The sequence below is a fragment of the Chinchilla lanigera genome, unplaced genomic scaffold (assembly GCF_000276665.1).
Source record: "Chinchilla lanigera isolate Chin_1 unplaced genomic scaffold, ChiLan1.0 scaffold00066, whole genome shotgun sequence".
Taxonomy (NCBI): domain Eukaryota; kingdom Metazoa; phylum Chordata; class Mammalia; order Rodentia; family Chinchillidae; genus Chinchilla; species Chinchilla lanigera.
Genome location: NW_004955467.1, coordinates 2,719,617 through 2,740,929, shown reverse-complemented (window position 1 = coordinate 2,740,929; position 21,313 = coordinate 2,719,617).

Genomic DNA, 21,313 nt, shown 5'->3' with positions numbered 1-21,313 from the left:
ATCAGCTGCAGTGCACCCTTTTACCTCTCAGCTTTGTGTCTTCGGGGCACTAAATTCTCTCCATTTGGATAGTTTCTCTTGGATTCTGATTGGTCATAATATCTGGAAAAACTTATAAAAACAGCATGAACCATACCCCTGATGTTGTACTTGATCTCAAGGCTTTAACAGATCTTATCTCTTCCCTTCCCTACTGCCCATTTAGGCACAACTCGATGTGCGATCACCACATCGATGTGGATCACCTCCCTGCCTGCACATTTAGCAGCAATTCTACTTCCTTATGATGATCAAACCAAAACTCCTCACAGTATACATGGTAACTATTTTTTGACCTCTAGTCTACTGGCACGTGGAACCCAAAGTGATCATATAATAGCTGTAGTTTTAAGTTAAGTGAAACTCTTACTGTGTCATTTGATGGAAGCATAGGCCTTCTGAGACCAGGACTGGAAATTCATAGTCTCAGAGGTATGCTGGGGAGCAAACCCAGGACTTCGGATATGTTAGATAAACACAATGCCCCTGAGCTACCTCTCCAGCTCCATGCATATATTCTTTAAGACCACTGGGAGTGATAGTTGAAGGCATTTTTCTTTTCTCTCACTTCTACTGCTTAGCTCTGAGACCTATATGTTTTACCCCCTGGGACATAGCACCAAAGAAATACCATCCTTAAAGAGTATCATCTAAAATTTGATGTCTCAGCTGCACTTTGAAGAAGCCATTCTCCTGCTGTAACTGGATGGGATCTTCTGAAGAGTACAGCGTGAGGAAGACACACCTTCTTTTCCAGCACCTTGGATTGAAGAGATGCTGCACAAAGTCACCTACTGGAAGATAAAGCCCTCTAGAGTAAGCTTTTGAGTAATCATGCTAAGGAATTGCAGTAAGAAAAGGAAAACTGTTATCCAGAATATATATGTCAATCCTAGTGGAGATAACTCACTCCTCCCGAATGGAAGAGGGCCAGTGGAATAGAATGGCCAATTGTAGCTAGTTGATGGGATGGTTCCATACAAGTGCTCTGCTTTAATTTCTACTAGTACTTGTACTTTAAGCAGTAGAACTCTAGTCTGCCAAGTATCAGTGCCTAACCTCCATTTCTATTATCATAGCAACATAATTCCTGGGCCCATTACTAGATAATGGAGTGGCTAAGGACAGAAGGAGGGGCCATTAACCAGCTGCACTAATCTGTGGAGTTGAGTATTTAGTGTGTCTCCCTCAGTGGTTGATCTACAGTGGGTACAATGCTACACAAAGATCATCGTCCTCAATCCCATCTTCACAGGTCCACCCATAGGCTTCCCCAGATTTTATCTCATCTTTCAACTTTGCATCTCCCATACCCTTGACTATGGTTAGCCATTTGCACTGGCCATGAGTCCGTATGCATTCTAACCTCAGCTCAGTAATCTCTCCACATAAGACGGCTGGTGACGAACACCACCTGGAGCTCTGCCCACTTGGAAGATTTCCTCTCATCTCCATTTTTTAGAACTGCCCTTCAGTGGGACCAGAATATGAAAGTTAATTTTCAGTTTACATAAAACTACTGCACTGACTCCATTTGTGTATTAAGTGTAGGGGTTTTTCTCCTCGGCTGCTGCACACAGCAAATGATCCATAAGAGGTGTGAGCTGAGAAAGAGGTGTTGGTACAACACAAGGAAGTGCTGTGGGGATCTGGTGTCTGGGCCACCTGTGTTCCTGGATCTTTTCCCAGTTCAACCCAGAATATACCCCTTCTAGCTCACCATGTCTTCCCCAACCTTATGGGTTGGTGAGTCTGATAAGCCCTAGTTTATTATGTGCAATTCTGACTCCATGGCCATTTGATGTCAAATGTTTAGTTGTTCTATCTTTATTTGTGCATGCATGTGTGCATTCATGTGTGCATGTGTGTGCATGTATGTGTGTGCATGTGTGTGCACATGCAGGTGTGTGTGCGCATTCTCTGCTGCAGATGATACGATTTTGTTCGGGAAACTAATACTTTAAGGAAATTCTATGAGTTTTCTATTGGGTTTGCTAGAGACTCCACAAAGCATCCCAAATAGCAGTGCTGCTGACGGCGTAGCCCAAATTTGTCTCAGAACCCCTTCTCATGATGAGCAGTACTAAACGTTAGCGTTACCAAACAGGCAAGAGCAGTATTCCCACGTGTGTAATATGCCCTGTCTAAAATCTGAAGAGACAATTTACACGCTGAGTTACTCAGTGCTGGGTGGTGCACGGTGTAATAACTTGTTGTTTACATTGCAACAATCACCCATTTTTGTCCCAGAACACAAGGCTCCAGAAGATTTACCTAATTTGTCAATCCTGCAAATCCATATAGGGTTTATCCTTCCCCTACTACAGTACTGGATGTGTCTTAGCACATCTCACTTATCAGGTTCAACTTACACGATGTCAGCAATGTGGGCTAATGTGGTCGTCTACGAAATGTCCAGATGGCCTAGATCTTTTCAGACAATATAGTGACATAGAGAAGAGAATTAACATATCTCTGGGGCAAGGCCATGAATGTATACTGCTATTCATCCCTTATGAATGCAAATTGCTTCTGTCCTCCTGTTTGACGGGTTTTGAAAAGAATGCATTTGCCAGATCAATAGGTTCATGCCACTTACCAGAGTCTCTAATAAAGACACCACTTCCAGCACAGCAGCTGCAATTGGTTGTACTATTTGGTTAAGTTTGCAGTAGTGCACTGTAATTGTCCATTGTCAGTCTGTCTGTTGCAGGACTGCTGCCTCTGAATCCTTTAAATCATTGATACTGGCATGAATCTACCATTTCCCCAAAGATGTGATCATTATTCTACATTTTACTATCTTAGCTGGAGGTTGGGAGGATGGTGATTCAGGGGCGTTCACATGGCCTTTCTTATTAAATGGCTCTGAGTTTATAGGTTAATGAATCTATAAGGATTTTGACAACAACTTAGAATGCCCTTTTCCATCACATATCTAGGACCTAGGAAAACGATCACCAAGTACATTGGATCCAATGATTATGGTGAGAGGGACCTGAGTCAAGGCTCTATCTGATGTCCTGCATTTCATGTTGCTCTTACACCTTTACCTATCAGAGGCCAGGATGGTGTTTTTGGTCTCTGGGCTCAGCTTCAACTTGAACTGTGTATCTAACAAATATCAAATGGTAAATGGTGTGGGTATTCTCTTTTTTTCCCTCGTGGTGCTGTCTGAGTAAACGGTTAAGTATGTCTTAGGGAAGAACAGAGGAAATCAGTTCATTTTCTATTGTTCTCATAGACTACCTAAAATGAGAGATTTGTTTAAAAGAAGAAACTTACTTTGGCTCACAGCTCTGAAAGTTCAAAAGCCTGGTGCCATCATCTGTCCACCTTCTGGAGAGAGCCTATAGAATTTCACTCGTGGCAGAAAGCAGAAGAGCAGGCACATGCAGAGAAAGAACCTGTGAGGTAGCCTAACTTCATAACCATTCACTTTCATAGTATTCCACTCTCATGAGAGCTACATTAACCCCTTCATGAGGGTGGAAGTCTCACTACCTAATGACCTCTGAAAGGTCCCATAACCTCTCAATACCATCATCATAAGTAATTTAGCCTCAATATGAGTTTTGGTAGGCTCAAGCCATATTGAAACTACAGCATATATTTTCCATGATGTCACACAGTCTTGTTCATGGGGTTCTGCCCTGTCCTTTAGACAGCGATCATTGACCTCTTAAACAATCTTGATGCCCTGCACAAGTGCATTCCTTATTATCTCAGTAAACGGCCTGACCTCCAGGCCATCTCAAATAGCACAGTTAGAATAGCCAGTGTATTTGCTAGCCTTATATAGTAGCACTATTTTAGCACACATACTCCTCTTCATCTTTGACACCTTCTTCTAAGTCTACTGTGGCAGATTGTTTTATTTAATATGAATTACTTCTTTTTCCACGTGCCCATGTATCACCCAGGCAGAGTGTTAGAACTTTCTTCCAGCACCTGAACATTCCTCCTTTCCCTTGTTTAGCATGGCATTCCTCTTCTTTTTAGCTAAACACCCTTAAGATTTACTATCAAGCACATCTCCCAGGTTCTGCCAGCAACCTAGAGCCAGGCCTGACAGTTCCATTGGTTTCTAAACCCTTCCTGCTTTGGAAGGCTGGCACATCCTCAGCTGAGTCATACTGAGGTTGACTTTGGTCATTGGTTTGGATATAAGGATGAGAGCTACGAGTATATTCTGAGAAGATCCAACATCAACTTAATTTTCTTTCTTTCTTTTTTTTTTATTTTAAGGATAAAAGGAGGGAAACATTAACAGACATACAACATTTTACAACATATCACAAGCACAACACAGACAATACAGAGTTACAAACAAAGTGGTAGGGAATTAACAATGGTGGTTGTATTACATATTGATATCTTCAAAGTGGCTTCTCATGAAAACAGATATAGACATGCAATACTGGTCAACCAAAGACTCATTGACAGTTTCTTTCAGCATAGAAACAGCAGATAGAAGAACAACCATGTTATCTATCCTGTATATACATACATACAAAATTTCTCCTTCTTTCCCTTCTCTTTTCCCACATCCCAGAAGCCCTTTACTCTTCGGTGGTTTCCTATCATTTCACAGTGTCTATCATACCTCCGAGTTTAAATTAACTCTTTCAAGATTCTATCTTCAGCTTCATTCAAGCGGTTTTGGTAGCTTTCAGTGGCAGCTTTGTTTTCCTGGATGTCTCTTAGAATCTGGTTCATGTGTTCTAAGTCCTTTTTATATTTTTCATTGAACGCTTCTGACTCTTGTCTTTGTTCTTCTATTTTCTTATAGATTTCTTCTTCAGACTTTTTGAGCATTTCCTTCATTATTCTTGTCATCTCACTTTTTGCCTGAGAAATTATTTCTGATCTCATCTCTTCTATTGCCTTATGCAGTTGTTTCTTTACCTCCATTGCAATCATTTCAGCTATTTCAGGCATGTGATTACCACCTTCTCCTATGTTGCTTTCTCCTGGACTTGTACTGATTGGGGTGAAGTTCTGGGATTGTGTTTTAGTCTTTCGTTTTGACATATTTGCTATCTGTTGCAGAAAGCTCAGTTACGCTCTTCAGTAGCTGCACATCCAAGGCCACTAGTGTTCCTGTTTTTCCTGTTGTTCAGGTTTGCCTCTGGGTGACCTCTGAGTAGCTCTACTTAGCCTTGGGTTTCCCGGCAGCTTTTGATTTGTATCTAGTTAACCCCGTTTTTAGGGGCGGGCACTTGTATCACCTGATGGCCAACCTTCTGGTCCAGCGTCCCCTTGCAATTCAGTTCACGTGCACGACCTGACTCAGGTTGCACTGGTGCGACAATCCCGCTCCAGTGGACCTATGTCTCCAGGCGGTTTAGGGTACAGGCATGATTCGGACACAAACTGCAGGGTCTACAGTTTGTGAATCACCTAAATCTATGTCTCCACTCAGTTCAGGACTCATACAGGAACCAGATTCAGCCCAGATGGGTAACAGTCACAGACTTCCCCAGCCTTCGCCTCACTGGAGGGTCTGGGCGAAGGCAAAGCACAGACTCGAATCCACTGGCCCTGCAGCACCTGGAGTACTTGCTCTCTTGGCGCAGGGTGCGCGGGGCGCAGAGAGTCTGCTTGCCTGGCTCAAAGAACCTGCTCGCCCCACCCCCAGCCCGAGAAGACCCTGGGCTGTTCAGTCCCGATCTCCTCTCTGCCGCCACAGCGACTCAGTCTGCAATGTCCGCGGGGTCTTTGTTCTCGCGTCCTGGCCTCCGGGATTGGGTGGGGCCTACCTGTCTCTGTGCGCGCTTTTCGGCTGGGAATCGAGGTGGTATGAGTCCGGCCCACACTCGGACCCAGGAGCGCTGCAGCTCCCGGAGAACTCGCTGCCTGGGCGCAAGGCGCGGGGGGCTTAATTTTCTTATTTAAGACATCTACATAGCCTTCTGGAAAGGGGTGGAAGCATTGTTCTTTACCAGAAGGACAAGCACACATTTACAGACCCAGAAAACTCAAGTATCTCCATAGTATCTGCTAAAATGTTCCCTGCAAAGTCTTAGTGTCCCACTCTTTCTTTATCAAGACCTTGACTGTAGTGTAGGAGACTTGCCAGAGCACAGAATTCAACCATTTCCAAAGTTCTACTCTGAAAATTAGTCCTAGCCTTTTCCTTCAAAGGACAAGTTCTCCAAACACAAGACATTAGAGGCTCTTTCAATGATAGTAAAAGGAGTTTTCACAATTTGTTTTGAATTATTGATGATCACCAAAAATGTCTCCTTTTCTCTCTTCAAAGTGTCAGTGGTGTTCAACCCTAGCTGCCCAATTTCACAAATCTTATAACTACAGTTTTACTGGTATCATTCAACTGTCCAAGACAGGGTACAAGTGGAAATATATCCTTTTACCCATACCCTCTCCCAGATCACTACAGGTGGGAATCTTCATAACTGATTATAACATACCAGGCACTGTCAGTTCTCTACCTACCACTATTTTGGCAGTAGGTTCTAAGTGACCCAGCTCCAGAATTCCATCCTTACATGGAATACCTTTTTGGACTACTTCTGATACTAAGTGCCTTAGATTTCCTAGAAGCAGCCTAAAGACAGAGATTCATGTGATTTACTGAGAGAGTGCTCTTCAGAAAAATACCTGTGAGTGAAGGAAGTGGGATAAGGCAGCAGAAGGAGCTAAGAAAAATGTGGTTTCAGGTAAAGTCTAATGTTGCTCTAGTCCATGAAAGTTCTGAGCTGCTATTTATATTATACAGTAGTCTATCCTTGAGATAAATTTACTGAACTCTACAGGTTATTTGCAGAAGATTATTAATATACATAAGAAAGAAATATTTTCCTTTACATAAAAATGAAGAATAAATATTGGCTCCTAAAAGACTTTTGTGTACCTTACCCCTATACACAGATGGAAGAAGATAATAAATGAAGACCAGCACAATGGTACCAACTCAACCCTTTGTATTGCAGGCACCGCAAAGCCCAGTATGGTGTGGGTGACAGCAAACCATGAATTCCAGCTGCATCATTTGTTAACTGTGTGACTGACCTTGAACAGATTGTTTCCTTTATCAACTGAAAAGTCATGGATGAGAAAGATACCTAGTTCAGAGGTTTACTAGAACATTTTATAAAATGGCACATGTAAAGGGTTTTCTGGTAAGCCTTCAGCAATGTTGAATTGTTTTCCTCATCACTATCATCATCATCATTTTTAAAATCAATTTGGAAGTAAAAGAAGTTTTCTTTAAAAAGGAAAAAAGGTTTTAGAAATTAATTCTTCTTCATAATCCTTCACAAATGAGAAAAAATTTCTTTAAAAAATTTCTTTAAAAATTTCTTTAAAATTTCTTTAAAATGAGACAAAGGAAATAGATTTATTGAATATGAATCATGTAATCCAGTGGATGAACTCTCTCTGACTGATTTATGCCCATGAAAACCAAGTATCAAATGCTCAGGTGAGAGATACATGCCGAGGCTATTTTCATTTCTAAAAATCTCAGGTTGCTCAGCCTGAACTGATTTGGCTTCTCTCTGGTCAAAAAGTTTCTTGTAAAGGGCCAGAAAGCAGGTAAAATGTTTTAAATAGAAAAAGTATAAGGAGACCAGAAAGCTAAAAATAGCGCAGTTTTGTTAATATTTAACACTTGGCATTTTCAGGCAGGGGGTTGGAATCCATCAGTGGCTAGGAAAACTAACCATCCTTCTTTAATATTTCAGTACCTAAAACCACTTAGCAGTAACTGCAAAGCTGCTTGTTATGAAATGTGTTTAGTCATGGGAGACAAGGCCAAATTTCCACTGTTAGGAACACAGAGCGGCCCACTGACTATGAACAGGGACACAAGCCAAGACCATCAAGTTTAGAAGGCTTGTGACGCTTCAGCAGTATGGACTTCCCTTCTCTTTTCCTTTCCTGATCCTGTTTTCCTTAAAAGATTCCCCAGTTCTTATAGATGGTTTCCTAATGATGTCTGGATCTCACCTTTAGGACCACGATCAATATGGGTGGATTTTCAAGTGATCAAGGACTGTTCCTTACCCTGCGTGTCTAGGACCTTGTTCCCTAAAAGCTATGATTGATATCACAGCCTGCTTTTCTCAAGCAGGCACCTACTTGCTACCTCCCAGACTTCCACCTAACACCTCATGCCTCACCCTTGTGAACTGAGATCTGTAAGTGGAGCTGAATTACTTAGCTCTTAAGCCCTCCCAAGTTGTCTACTATAAGCCAGAAACATGGAGACTCTAGAAGCTCACACTACTCTATATACGGCTTCATCCCATTTTCTCTCAATGCATAATCAAACAGACCAATAAACAAAGGAATCTGGTCTTTGTCCCTGGTTCCTGGCACAAATTCCTAGAACTTCTTGAGTGATAGGAGAACCTTTTGTTATATGTAAAGGACACCTTTGGACCAATAACTGGTTTATGCTAATGCAGTAACTCTCAGAAAGGTGTCTTAAGTGCATCTAATAGCTCTAAGATCAGGACTGACCACCAGCAAAACCAATAACCATGTTATTAAAGTGTTAAGAGCATCCTCCCCTCTTTCTTCCTTGGGGGAGAGAAGCTGGGGATTGAGTTTAGTCATAAATAGCTAGTAATTTAATCAATCATGTCTGTGTAATTAACCTTGGTAAACAAAACTCAGAATGACAAGGTTTTGGGGAGTTTCCTGATTGGAACAGCTGTCTCTTTTACCCACAGGGAATTTGTTTCACAATCTACAGTAAATGCCCAAAGCTGCAGTACTGAACCTTATGTACACTATTTTTTCTATACTTTAAGCCTATTTCTCATAAAGCTTAGTTTATAAACTAGGCGCAATAAGAGATTGCCAATAAGTAATAATAGAGTAATTGTAACAAATATAATATGATTAAAGTTATGCAAATATGGCCGCTCTCAGGATATCTTATACTGTAATCAACCTCCTTTGGAGATGGTTTGATAGGACCACCTTTTGGTAATCTGGATTGCTAACATCTTCGCTCCTTTTGTGCTTCGAGGACAGTATTAAGTAAAGTAAGGGTAGCTTAGACACAAGCACCATGATATTGTGAAAATGTACCTGATAAGCAAGACAGCTACTGACTGATTAAGGGGCAGGGAGCATAGACAGAGGAGACTTGTGATAAAGATGACTCATGTCCCAGGATGGATAGAATAGGACGGTGAGCTGTCCAGAATCTCACTATTTGGACTGACAAGGAATTTGAAACTTATACATTATTTACTTCTGGAATTTTCCATTTCATATTTTTGAACTGAGGTTAATATTTTGGACCCACATGACTGCAACTAGAAACTGAAACTGTAGGTAAAGTGGAAAGACTGCAAATAAATCCAAGTGCCAGGAGGAAGGAGTCAAAAGACTGTGGGAACCTCTGCTCTACCCTTGTCTCCACACGTTTTGTACGTCTCTTCTATGTGGCTGTTCCTATGGCTGTTGGGAAGAAGAGTGGGTACCAGGTGACCCCACCTGTGGCTGGCACCTGAAGTTGGTACAGTCTTGTGGGGCTAAGCCCTTACCTTGGGGTTTTCGCACTAACTCTGCATAGTGCCAGAACTGACTTGAGCAGTAGGATACCCAGCTGATGTCTGAGAATCAGAAAATAGGTGTCAAAGGTTCATTTGAATTGTTAGGCAAAATACTGAAAAAGGACTCCTCGCCCACGGGGTGTGTGTGTGTGTGTGTGTGTGTGTGTGTGTGTGTGTGTGTGTGTGTGCATGCAGGTACATGCACTTGGGTGTTTAAGAAGTGTGAAGGCTGGAAAGGTTTCCCCCTCATGGCTTTGGAAACTGCATCACTGCTGTGGAGAAACACGATTACCAGATAACACCACCCCTCTAAAAGTAAATACGTTTTAAGTGAAGTGCTTTATCAAATCGCTGCCCTCGAAGATCTACTTTGTGGGAAACCAACGTGAGAACCAAGTCACTGCCACTATGCCCACATTCTTGGCTTTGAGACAAAGAAAAATTATGCCTTGGAACAATGTCTGGCATGTTGGGGCTGAGGTTAACTGAGCTTGGTTATGCCTTGAGGCCTCTGTCGCTGCTTTGATGCTGTGACTCGTTCATTGATCTTCGTCGGTTCCACTAGTTATACCCCACTGTCAAAATCTTGCAAAGCATAACCACAAGTTGTTTCCAGCCTTCATCTATAAGACAGACACTGGAAGATCAAATAAGACTTGCTGGTGTTTTTATAGAAAGACACAGGGATGACATACAGGGAATTCACTGATATGACCCATGTGTCAGCTGGGTGCCCTTATCCATTAGAAAGAGGGTGTGATGGGGTTGGAATGCCACAAATTTTATGGTTTGTGAAAGCTGATAGTGCTCCCTGGTTCTCCTCCCTCCCAGGGACTTATATATTCAGCTCCTGGTCCTACTCTGCACTTGCAGATCCAGAAATCAGCTTTAGCTTCTGTACAAAGCAGACAGGCAAGAAAGTTTTTACATTTTTTCTCCAGTTTAGTATTTATATTAGTCTGCTTCTTGTCACCATAATAAAATATTTGATACAGGCTCTCTATGAAGTAAAAAATCGTTTACTTTGACTTGCAGTTTGGAGCTCACCTTCAAGGCTGGGCAGCCCCGTGTCTTCCGGCCTCTGGTAAGGATGGTGCTGGCAATGGTAGGAGCAGGTGGCGCAGTGAAGAGTCGTCTCAAGCCAAGAAGCAGAGCCCGTATATAGATGGGTTCCCACCGTCCCTTTGAAGAACATGCTTTCATTCACCTGAGGACCTCCTCTAGGGCCCGGCATCTTAAAAGTGCACAGTGGCTCCCAGTAGAGCCACCTGAAAGACCAAATCTTTGCATATGAAACTTGGGTGAGGGGCACTCAAATTACACCTAAGCAGAGAAAGTTTACAAAAACCGTGGTGGCTCTGGTGTTACCTTACTCCTCCATCACCCTTGCCCTTTCTTTGGTCCCAAATTCTCTTCCTCCCATGGTTGCCATCTCTCCTCCAGGTACTGTCCTCCCAATTTGACCGCAGAGACAATTTATTCACGTAACCTCAAAAGAAATATTCAGTGAACAGGAAAAGTTTAAAGAAGTGTGTATATTATTCTGAAGTTTATCTTTTTATTTATTTGTCTGTTTGCTTGTTTTACTTTTAGTAGCACATGTGTGCAGTACATAATGTTTATATTCCTTTTGGGGTGTTGGTACATTTATGCAATACATCTAAATTCCTTTCCGACCTTCCCCATCCATTTTTGGGTACATATTTGCAATCCATGTTTACATTCCTTATTTGTAGTTGGTACATATACAGGACACGCCTTAATTTTTTTCATCCCCTGTCTATCCTTATCTTTTTAAAAAAGATATCATTTATTTTTTAAAAAGAACACTGAAAGGGTAAACCATAACTTTTTATAAGAATGATTACCTATCTAAAAGGAGAGAATGGGGTGGAGGACATAAGATTTATTTGAAGTTGTTGTGTTTTGTAGATGTAACTTTAAAGTCATGTAAATATGCTACACAGTTACATACTTAAAAAGCATTTCTTAAATATCAAAAGTAAAATGAGATAAATGAATGACAACATATTATTAGTGGCTTACCCAATACATGAGCAGCTATTCTAAGTGATTTTTTGTTAGTATGTGTTTGTATACATAATGAATAGATTCATTGTGTGGAGTTGATACATATACACAGGGCATCTTAATTACTTTCACTTTCCCTTCCTCTCTCTTTTACCTCTCCTTTACCTCCATCCCTAGGTCTACCTCCCTGTTTCCTATAATCTATATCTTATTTTGCTGTTTAAATCATTTGTGCATTGGATTTCTTATGTAAGATAAACCATGTAATATTTAACCTTTTATTCTCAACTTATATCACTTAGAATTATGGCCTCAAGGTACATCTACTTTCCTACAAATGGCTCAATTTTATTTTTCCTTATAATTGAGTAGCACTCCACTGTGCATTATTACCACATTTTCTTTAGCAATTAGTTCATAAACTGAGCTGCTATAAAACATATGTAAGCAAGTATCACTGTAGTATGATGTCTAACCCTCTCAGAGAGATACCTGGAAGAGATATAGCTAGGTTGAATAGAATTCTATTTTTTAAGGCATCTAAATAATGATTTCCACAGTGGTTGCCCTATTTTACATTCCTATAATCAATATAGAAAGGTTTGTTTTTCCCCACAAACTCATCAGCATTTGTTGTTTTTGTTTTCTTTTTAGTTTACAATGAAAGCCATTCTCTGTGGAGTAAGATGGAATCTCAGTTCTGTTTTGATTTTCATTTCTCTAATGACCAATGATGCGGAACATTTTTTCACTCATTGGCCATTTGTAATTTTTCTTCTGAGAAGTGTCTGTATCTATTCATTTCAGTCATGCATTGTTTGACTAGGTCTTTTATTTTTACAGGTCTATTTTTTTAGTTTTTTACATGTGCTAGATATTAGTCTTCTGTCTGAGAAGTAGCCAGCCTCATTCTGTAGATTGTTTCTTCACTGTGTTGGCTGTTTCCTTTGATGTGCACAAGCTTTACTTTTTAATTTAATGTAATCCTATTTGTTGATTATTGGTGTTACTTCTTGACCATTTGCGGGTCTGTCAATAAAGTCCTTACCTATGCCTGTATTTTCAAGAGTTTTACCTATTTAATCTTCCAATAGATTGTTTCTGTTTCAATATCTAGGTCTTTGATCCATTTTTGTTTTATTTTAGTATTCAGTGAGAGTTATGAGTTTAGATTCATTCTTTTGCATGCAGGTAACTAGTTTTCCAAGCACCATTTAATAAAGAAGCTATCTTCCCTCTAGCATGTTTTTGATACACTTTTCCAAGATAGATAGCTGAATGTACTTGGGATTGTTTCTGGATCCTCTATTGTGTTCCATTAATCTAGGTGTTGCTTTCTGTGTTGTTACCATGCTGTTTTTATCATTGTAGCTTTGTAATATAACTTAAAATACAGGATATGAAGCTTACTGCTTTGTTCTTATTATATAGGATTGCTCTTTCTATTCTGGAGCTCTTTGGTTCTATATAAATTTTAGGATTGGTTTATAGTTCTTTGGAGAGTGGTGCTGGTATTTTGATTGAGAATGCAATGTTATTTTGACAGTATTAGTTCTGCTTCTCCAGGAACAAGGGATTTTTTTTTTTCTGATGTCCTCATTGATCTCTTTTTTTGGTATTATTATAGTTTTTGTTATAAAGCTGTTTCCCTTGATGAGAATATTTACTAAGTATTAATTTTTTTGAAGCTATTGTGAATGGGAGGGCTGGGGATGTAGCCCAGGGGCGCAAGTGCCTGTCTGAAAAATGCAAGGTCCTCAGTTGAACTCCTGGTACCAAAAAAAAAAAAAAAATCAGAGGACTATTGTGAATGGGATTGTTTTCCTGACTCCTTTCTCAATGGGTCCCTGGTTGGTGTGCAGGAATGGTATTGATTTTAGGATGTTCATTTTTCAGCATGTACTTTGCTGAATTTCTTAGTTCTAGGAGTCTTCCAGTGGAGTTTTTCAGGGTTCTTTTATGTAAAAAATCATGTTATCTGCAAATAAGGGGAGCCTGACTTCTTCTTTTCCTATACCTATCTTTTTTCTCTTTCTCTTTCCTGATTATTATAGTTAAAGTTTTGAGTACTATATTAAGCAGGAGCAGTGAGAGTAGATTCAACTGTCTTATTCCTGATTTTAGACAATAAGCTTTCAGATTTTTTCCCACTTAGTATGATGATGTCAGTCAGTTTGCAACAGAGATCCTCCTGCCTCAAGCTCCTGAGTGCTGGGATTACACGTTTCCATAAATGGCTTTTATCTGTTTGAAATAAGGTCTCCTATACCTAGTTTTACCAGGGTTTTAATCATGAATGGATTTTGGATTTTGTCCAAGGGTTTTTTTCTGTGTCCATTGAGATGATCATGTAATTTTTGTTCTTGTTTCTGTTTATGTGATCTATTACACTTACTATTCTTGTATGTTGACCTATCCTTGCATCCTTGAGGTGAGGTCAACTTGGCAATGATATGTGGTTGTTTTAATAATTAGTTGTATTCTATTTTCCAATATCTTCTTGAGCATTTTTGCATCTATGTTAGTTAAGGAGATTGAAACTGTAGTTTCATTTTAAGTTCCTTCCAGTTTTAGTAACAGGGTGATGGTAGTTGTAGTTGTACTGTGGCTTTTGATCCCTGGAGTAGCTCAGTCTTAAACAATTAACCTCTTTCCACAATGGCGCCTGATTAATCACTTCCAAAAATGGCTGGCACTTCACTGGATTTGATTTCTTCTCCAACTCTAGCCTGCCATGTGGAAAGAGTCACATCAAAGGAAAATCCCACATTGTGTTTGTGGTTAACAGTAATTGTGGGCTTTTCTTGGGGCTAGCACTTCCAGCCCAGTCCGTTCTTTCTCACTAGGCCAGAGGACCCTCTCTGCACTTACCTTGTTTTTGTGGAGACAAAACAAGGAGCTGGCCTAATCACCTCAGGGTTCGTCCTCTACCTCTGGTTTTTCTCCTACTCCTCATTTTCTTTCTATACCTCCTTCTCTCCCTCCTCCTGTTCTTCTTTTTCTTTCTTCCTCTTCTTTGTCTTTTTCTTTGTCTTCTTCTTCTTTTTGAGACAGGCTCTTTGTTTTTAGCCCAGGCTAGCCCTGTACTTCCAGAGAGCCTCCTGCCTCAAACTCCTGAGTGCTGGGATTTCAAGTATGTACAGGTATTGGGCTCTGCATTCTTTTGTTTGCATTGTGTAGTTTCCCCAGTTTTCTATGATTTCTCATTTTCCTCTTTCTTTACTCCCAGAGCTTCTCCTTCTTTCTCTTTGCTAAACTGATGTTTTCAAGATGTCACTACTCCAGGTCCTAGAGAAGTTGTGTTATGCTGTTGGGCTTTACTCCTGACAGCAAAGTGGCTTTAAAAGACAGTAATTTAGGTGTGAAATTCTTCAGTGATGTCATCCAAGGAAAGGAAACTAGAGAAAAGAAATATTTTTAGGAATTATGGTTTGATAGTAAAATTTATATTTATTGTAATGCTGAGACTGCTATAGTATGGAATATGTCAAGTTCATAGTTGTCTTGGCATCTTTGGGAATTGAGGGTGTTTGTATAATTGAAAAGACAAGCAGATGTAAGATTGATAAGAAAACCATATTATTTTTTATTTAAATGGAAAATATAATTCTAAACAAATAATATATTTTAGCTTAATGAATATTCCCTAGTTCTGTCCAATGAAAAGGGATAGAAAGAATGAAAATCCCATTAGGAATGAGCACTCAAATTGAGGACTTTCAATATTGTTTCCATTACAAGATCCTGAGAGAAATGGCTGATTTCAGGACAGAGGCAGGAAAAATACAGCATTATCTTGAAATAATAGCCAACTAAGGACAGCACATAATGCAAGAAAGCTAGGGTTTAGGCTCCCAACAACTAACAGAAACACAGTTTGTGATTGAAGATGACTATAACTGGATAACTTGAAACACATTAAATTCATGAGTTCATAACAATTTCAAAAAAAAATCAAAACAAACAAAATATAGTCATTTTAGACTCCTATAGAGGATGCAGGGTATTATGACTTCTACCTTGACGCTTCCCCCAAGCCTGGTGTGCTCATAGGTGGGGCTTTTTGGAGGTGGGTGGATCTAGGGTGTTTGATATGGATTACGGGCATGTGGTAAGTAAATTAGTCCATGAGTTGGATTAGCATAGCACTAGGTGAGGCTGAATGGATTTACTGAAGAAGAAAGTCCCACCCTGGGTACCAAGCAATAGGCTCCTGCCTGGATAGAATATAAAGAGACAGAAAGAAGACAGGTTCCATGCTTCTTGCCTGACATTCCATGGACTGTTTCTCCTTTGCCATGCCCCTCTCTCATCCCACCCTGCCTCCTCCAAGCTGGCTGACTAGGAATTGAATCTTCTACAAAACAGCAGTTAATAGTCTGGTGAGCCGGGCATAGTAACATAAGGTCTCACACATGCCAGCTATGGCCAAAGGGCAGGATACAGGGGAGCTACGAGCAAGATTAAAATTAACCTTTCCTCTTTCAACTTTGGGTGTTGAATATTTTATCTCATCAATGAGAAAAGTAACTAAAACCATAGGTGACAGCCTCCTGTGTGCACATACCAACTCCCTGTGATAAACGTAAACAGTATGTGCTGCATCTGTGCTAATGTAATGGGATCTAGCTCTTGGGTCCTTGTTCAGGGACAGCAAAGACTGAAGCTGACAGAACATCAAGCAGCAAGTGGTGGGGAATGGCCAAATTCTTGTTTATTAGAAAACATAAGTGGGAAGCTCTTTGCTATTCAGAGAGGAGTGTTCCATAAGTGGGCACCATAGATGTTTAGGCCCATTGGGTTTTTATAGTTTTTTGGAAACTGTGTATGCTCCTGAGTGCAGGTAGGCCTTTGATGTTGGGCAAGCAAGCTGCTTCATTTGCATTTTACTTCCTCCGAGGTCTCTCCTGCTTGCTTAAGGACCTGGTCTTTATCTCCTGCATTTCAGTAAGCCCTGATGGCCATTTTGCTATGCTACCTCACTTTGGCCCCCTTTTAGTTCACTTTAAGTTATCTATTCAGGACCTGTGCCCTATCTGCCTAACTTTTCCTATCTCGTGGCTTCACTAGTTTAAAAAAAGGCAGAATTAAAATTGGCTGTTTTGCAAGAGGAGCATTCAGAGATGTTTCAAAATTCACCCCATCTGTGAAAGATACATACTGCCTCCCCAGAAAAACACTTTGTATGTAAGTTTTGACAAGCTTACTTAGAAACCTTAAAAACTTCCTTATGTTGTTATTTACAGAGGATCATCAGAAAATTCTCATTTCACACAGGTTAATTTCCCAGATAACTTCAAGCTTACTCTTTTAAGCATTAAAATTTACTTTAAAATAAAAAGGAAAACATTTGAAGACTGAAATAATAAAAGCTTTATTCTCTCTTTCCAATACTTTTCATCTACTATACTATTTAGTAACCAATGCTTGACAAACAGACTTTTTATAAATATAAATATTATAACTAATAGGTGAACAATGAGTAATGACAAGGTTTGAATGTCTCCATTTAGTGTCTCCCTAATTAGTGGATTTAGAACAAGGGTCATTAAATATTTGCTGCCAAGAATGAGAGGGTAAATAGTTTAGGCATATTGTCTCTGTCATAATTTCTCAGCTCTGTGGCAGTGCAAAGCAGCCAAAGATGATATATAAGCCAATAGGTAGCACTACATTCCAATAAAACCTTATTCACAAAAACAGGAATGTGTGCCAAGCCTTGATCAAGGTAATGACTATCAGCGCTTGATAATATCACCAAAAAAAGAACATTCTTACCTCCACATGGAAGCATATACCACCTCCTATGAAGTAGATTTGATGAGGGGGTGGGAATAATGAAACTTGAATCTGACCAGGTCTCTGAATCTCAGTTCTTAGAATTAAGTTTCAAGGAATTCAATAGATATCTGCATTAGTCTCTTTTGTGTTGCTACAGCAAAATACCTGAGGCTGGATACTAATAAAGAAAAGAGTTTTATTTCACTCACAGTTCCAGAGAGTCAAGAGCATGGTGCCAAATTACCAAGAACTCCCTTGGCTGTGTTACAGGAGACCAAAGAGATGGAAAGGGGAAAAGGCTGCGTGCAAAAGGAGATAGTCCACAAGACTGTCCATCTTTTTAACATCCCACTGTCATAGTAACACCAGAGGAAGAACTCTAATGAGACAGCTTTAGTTTATTCATGAGTTGGGGCCCCTTAGCTTAAGGACCTCCTTAAGACTAACCTTCAAAAGTTCCCCCACCTCAACACTACCACACCAGGGACCAAGCTTCCAGAAGAATCTTTGGATGGGCAGATGGGGGAAATCCCATGCAAACCATAGAAGTATCTAACAGGACATGGGTGCACTCCATCAAATAAAGATTATAGCAAATTCTTCAGTATAAAGGAGCCAATGTCCTTAACACATGTCTACCAGGAAAAACAAAAGAAGGATAATTTATAGATTAAGAGACTTAATAGACATAATATCCAATTAAAATGCAGATAAAAATAATTGCCCTCAAAACTAAATTCTTAACTCACATAGCTCTTCTCCTAGTCTTGAATTCCAAATGCCATGCAGGTTCTTCCTCAGTAATGATGCATCCTCCAGAGAAGACAACTGGAAATATTCTGTTCAGTTCCTGTAGAAAGAAAAAGTTCTCCAGGAGACAGCAAAGAGATCTGATTTTATTATTTCCTTAACACCCCACTATTTGTTTTATTCAACACACATTTCCCTAGCAGGAGGTACAAAAATAGCTTTACGATTAGGCAAAATTTAAATATTTTAACATTTTCTGACAATAGATGAGACCAGCAGAAATCATGGGAAAAATGCTTTATTTTGTGTATAGCATTTGGTAAATTGGTTACTTAATGATTACTTTATCTTTGGCTTTATTTTCTCATAAAATAATCACTGCATGTAGAATACATAATCATTTTTTTGTAGAATGCACATTCAGAGGGCTATTAACTCCTTGAAAAACTGGTCATTACTACATATACTTTTCTTGTTTAGATTTATTTCTCACCAGAGAAACATAAAATATCCCAATTAACTATGAATCTTGTCTATGGTAAACTGGAATATCCACAACACTTCTCAAGCTTGAAAACATTTCAGTCCCCTGAAGGCCAAATCTAAATTACTGTCTCGGCAATGAAAATAAATTTGCTAATTAGTTCATTTAATCAAATCTGACCAAACTTTGTTCCTGAGTATCAAACACCTGGAAATAGTCTTTAAAACACTGAATTTGTAAAGCTCATCACGAGAAGGCACCTTATCCACTTTTTGCCAGAGAACAATCAGGTTCCTCTTCAAACCTTCCTAGAACTGTAGAACAGTATAATCCCTCCTAGTCCCAGTTGGGGTAGATACTAGGCTGGGTGAGCAACTAGATAAGAAGTTAGCAGAGCAAAAGATCAGGGAAGAAAAATGAAGAGACCGGAATTTAATATGCTTCACGTGATCTATGGAAAATAGAACCGCGAAGAATTGCCTGGCTGTGACAAAATTGTGAGCTAAGCTCATTCTCATATTCCCCACTCTGTGACAGATGGCAGAAATTCCATTATTCTCCAAGTTTAGTACAATATGTGTCCCTGCTCTCTAACTGTGCACTCACCAAATCAAAGCTTTGCCAATTATTTAGGTTTCTAATTATTTGGATGATACTGCCAGCATCTCCCTCATGTACCTGCTCTTCATATGGTACCACCTCACTTCAGGGCAATGACTGCTTCGAGCGAGTTTCAGGCATACTAGCTCCCACACTCTCAGGCCAAATATAGCCTTAGGTAGAAAGTACTGAAGAGATGTCAAGCATCAGAAAACAGTTGTCTCCGTATTCAGTCTCGAGCACTGCTGCTGAGATCCTTGGCACTTGCTAAGACCCTGTGTTCTTAGCATCCATCATCTGACCTGAGTTGTTAATGTGTTTCCCAGGACTTCTGCCTTTCTCTTTCCTGTTTCTAAACTTGTTTCCAAAGCTTTCATACCTGAACTCCATGAATCATTGAACTTTTTCTTACCTAGAATGTGCCTCTTTCTCTTTTCCTAAGCCTATTTCGTAGAACTTGATACCTGTTACTTGTCCGGTGCTCTCATCCCTACCTGACCTTGTATGAATTAGTTAGCCTTCTTTGGTGTTACATTTACCTGTCCTCATCTACCTTTCAGTGATTCAGTACCTGGGAAAACTTCTTACGAGAAGATGACTAAACACAATTATTGTCTCAGTAATGCACACTATTATACATTAAGCATAACAAGCCAGCACATTGGAGTCCCAATTTTAAATTAGCTCCTGCTAAATATACATCATTTTATAATAAAACAGACAAACTGGGAAGGCAATGTATATATTTTTGTCACAATATGAGCATTTCTTTGACAGTAACTCAGGTAGAAAGATTATAGTAAGGTCATTTAAGCAAATGGGCTATTAGGTTGAACAGATGATTATTAAAAGCCTGTTTTGTAGATTTTGCTATGAATCAGCCTCGTGATTTGGGACAAGGCTACCTAGTCTCTCTGATTCTTAGCTTTTTTATCTACAAAATGAGGACAAAATTAATACCCACCCATGTTATCACAAAAAGATAAATTTGGTCTTTGTCCCCAGTTCCTGGCACAGAGGTCCTAAAACCTTTGGAATTTCCTGTATGATAGGAGCTAGGAGCATTTTTTGTTCTAATGAGATGATTCTCAGGAGACCCTTAGACAGCTTCAGGGTAGGGTAGGGGTTAATCTCCAAAGAGATCCAGTCTTTATTAGCTTCAAGCTTTAACCTCCCAATATCTGTGGAAGAGGTTGGGTTAATCACCAATGGGTGTTTATTTAATTTATCTTACCTACATAATTAAACATCCATTAGAGCCCCACAACAGACTCCAGAGAGCTTCTGGGTTGTAAACACTTGGGAATATGAGAAAGGGGAAGGCACCCAGAGGAGGCAGGGAAGCTCCATGACTTGTCCCCGTATCTTGCTCTGTGCATCTCTCCATTTAGCTGATTCTGAGTTGTATACTTAAAGATAAACCAATAACAATAAGTAAAAGTGATCCACGGACATAAACAGAGGCTGAGTTCTCAAAATCATTTTAGGGAATCGTGGAACCTGAAAAGGAGATTATGGGAACCCCTAAAGGAGATTATGGGAACTTATTGGTCAAAAGTACAGATGAAGGTATCAATGAAGTAGTGCTGTCAGACTTCCTGGGATCTTAATTTATGAGATTTGATACCACTTCCAGGTAAATTATGTCAGAATTGAATTGTGGTGTAGGACATGCAGCTGATGGAGAATTGGAGGTGCAGCGATGCAAAAGACATTGCAAACATCACGTTGAAATGCTGGGAGAAAGGCAGTTCATGTCTAGCATGTATAATTATTGTGGCAATGCAATCAGATCATATCCATCAATACTTAAAACATAACCCAAGGTTTGGTATTTACTCTATAAATTGTTATTGTTTCTATTACAATCATTATTGATATTATTGAATAATACTGGCTAAAATGCTGTTACCAAGATCCAAGAACCTGACCTGAACATAGAGGTGAATCCTTAGCCATCCATATCTGCACACAAATTTTCTTTATGACTTTGGGGTCTTGGTTGATCATGTATCTATACACTGGAATCACACTATCTCCTAAATTATTTGCTTACTTTTCATTAAAAATGTAATTAGTCAACAAAATTAAG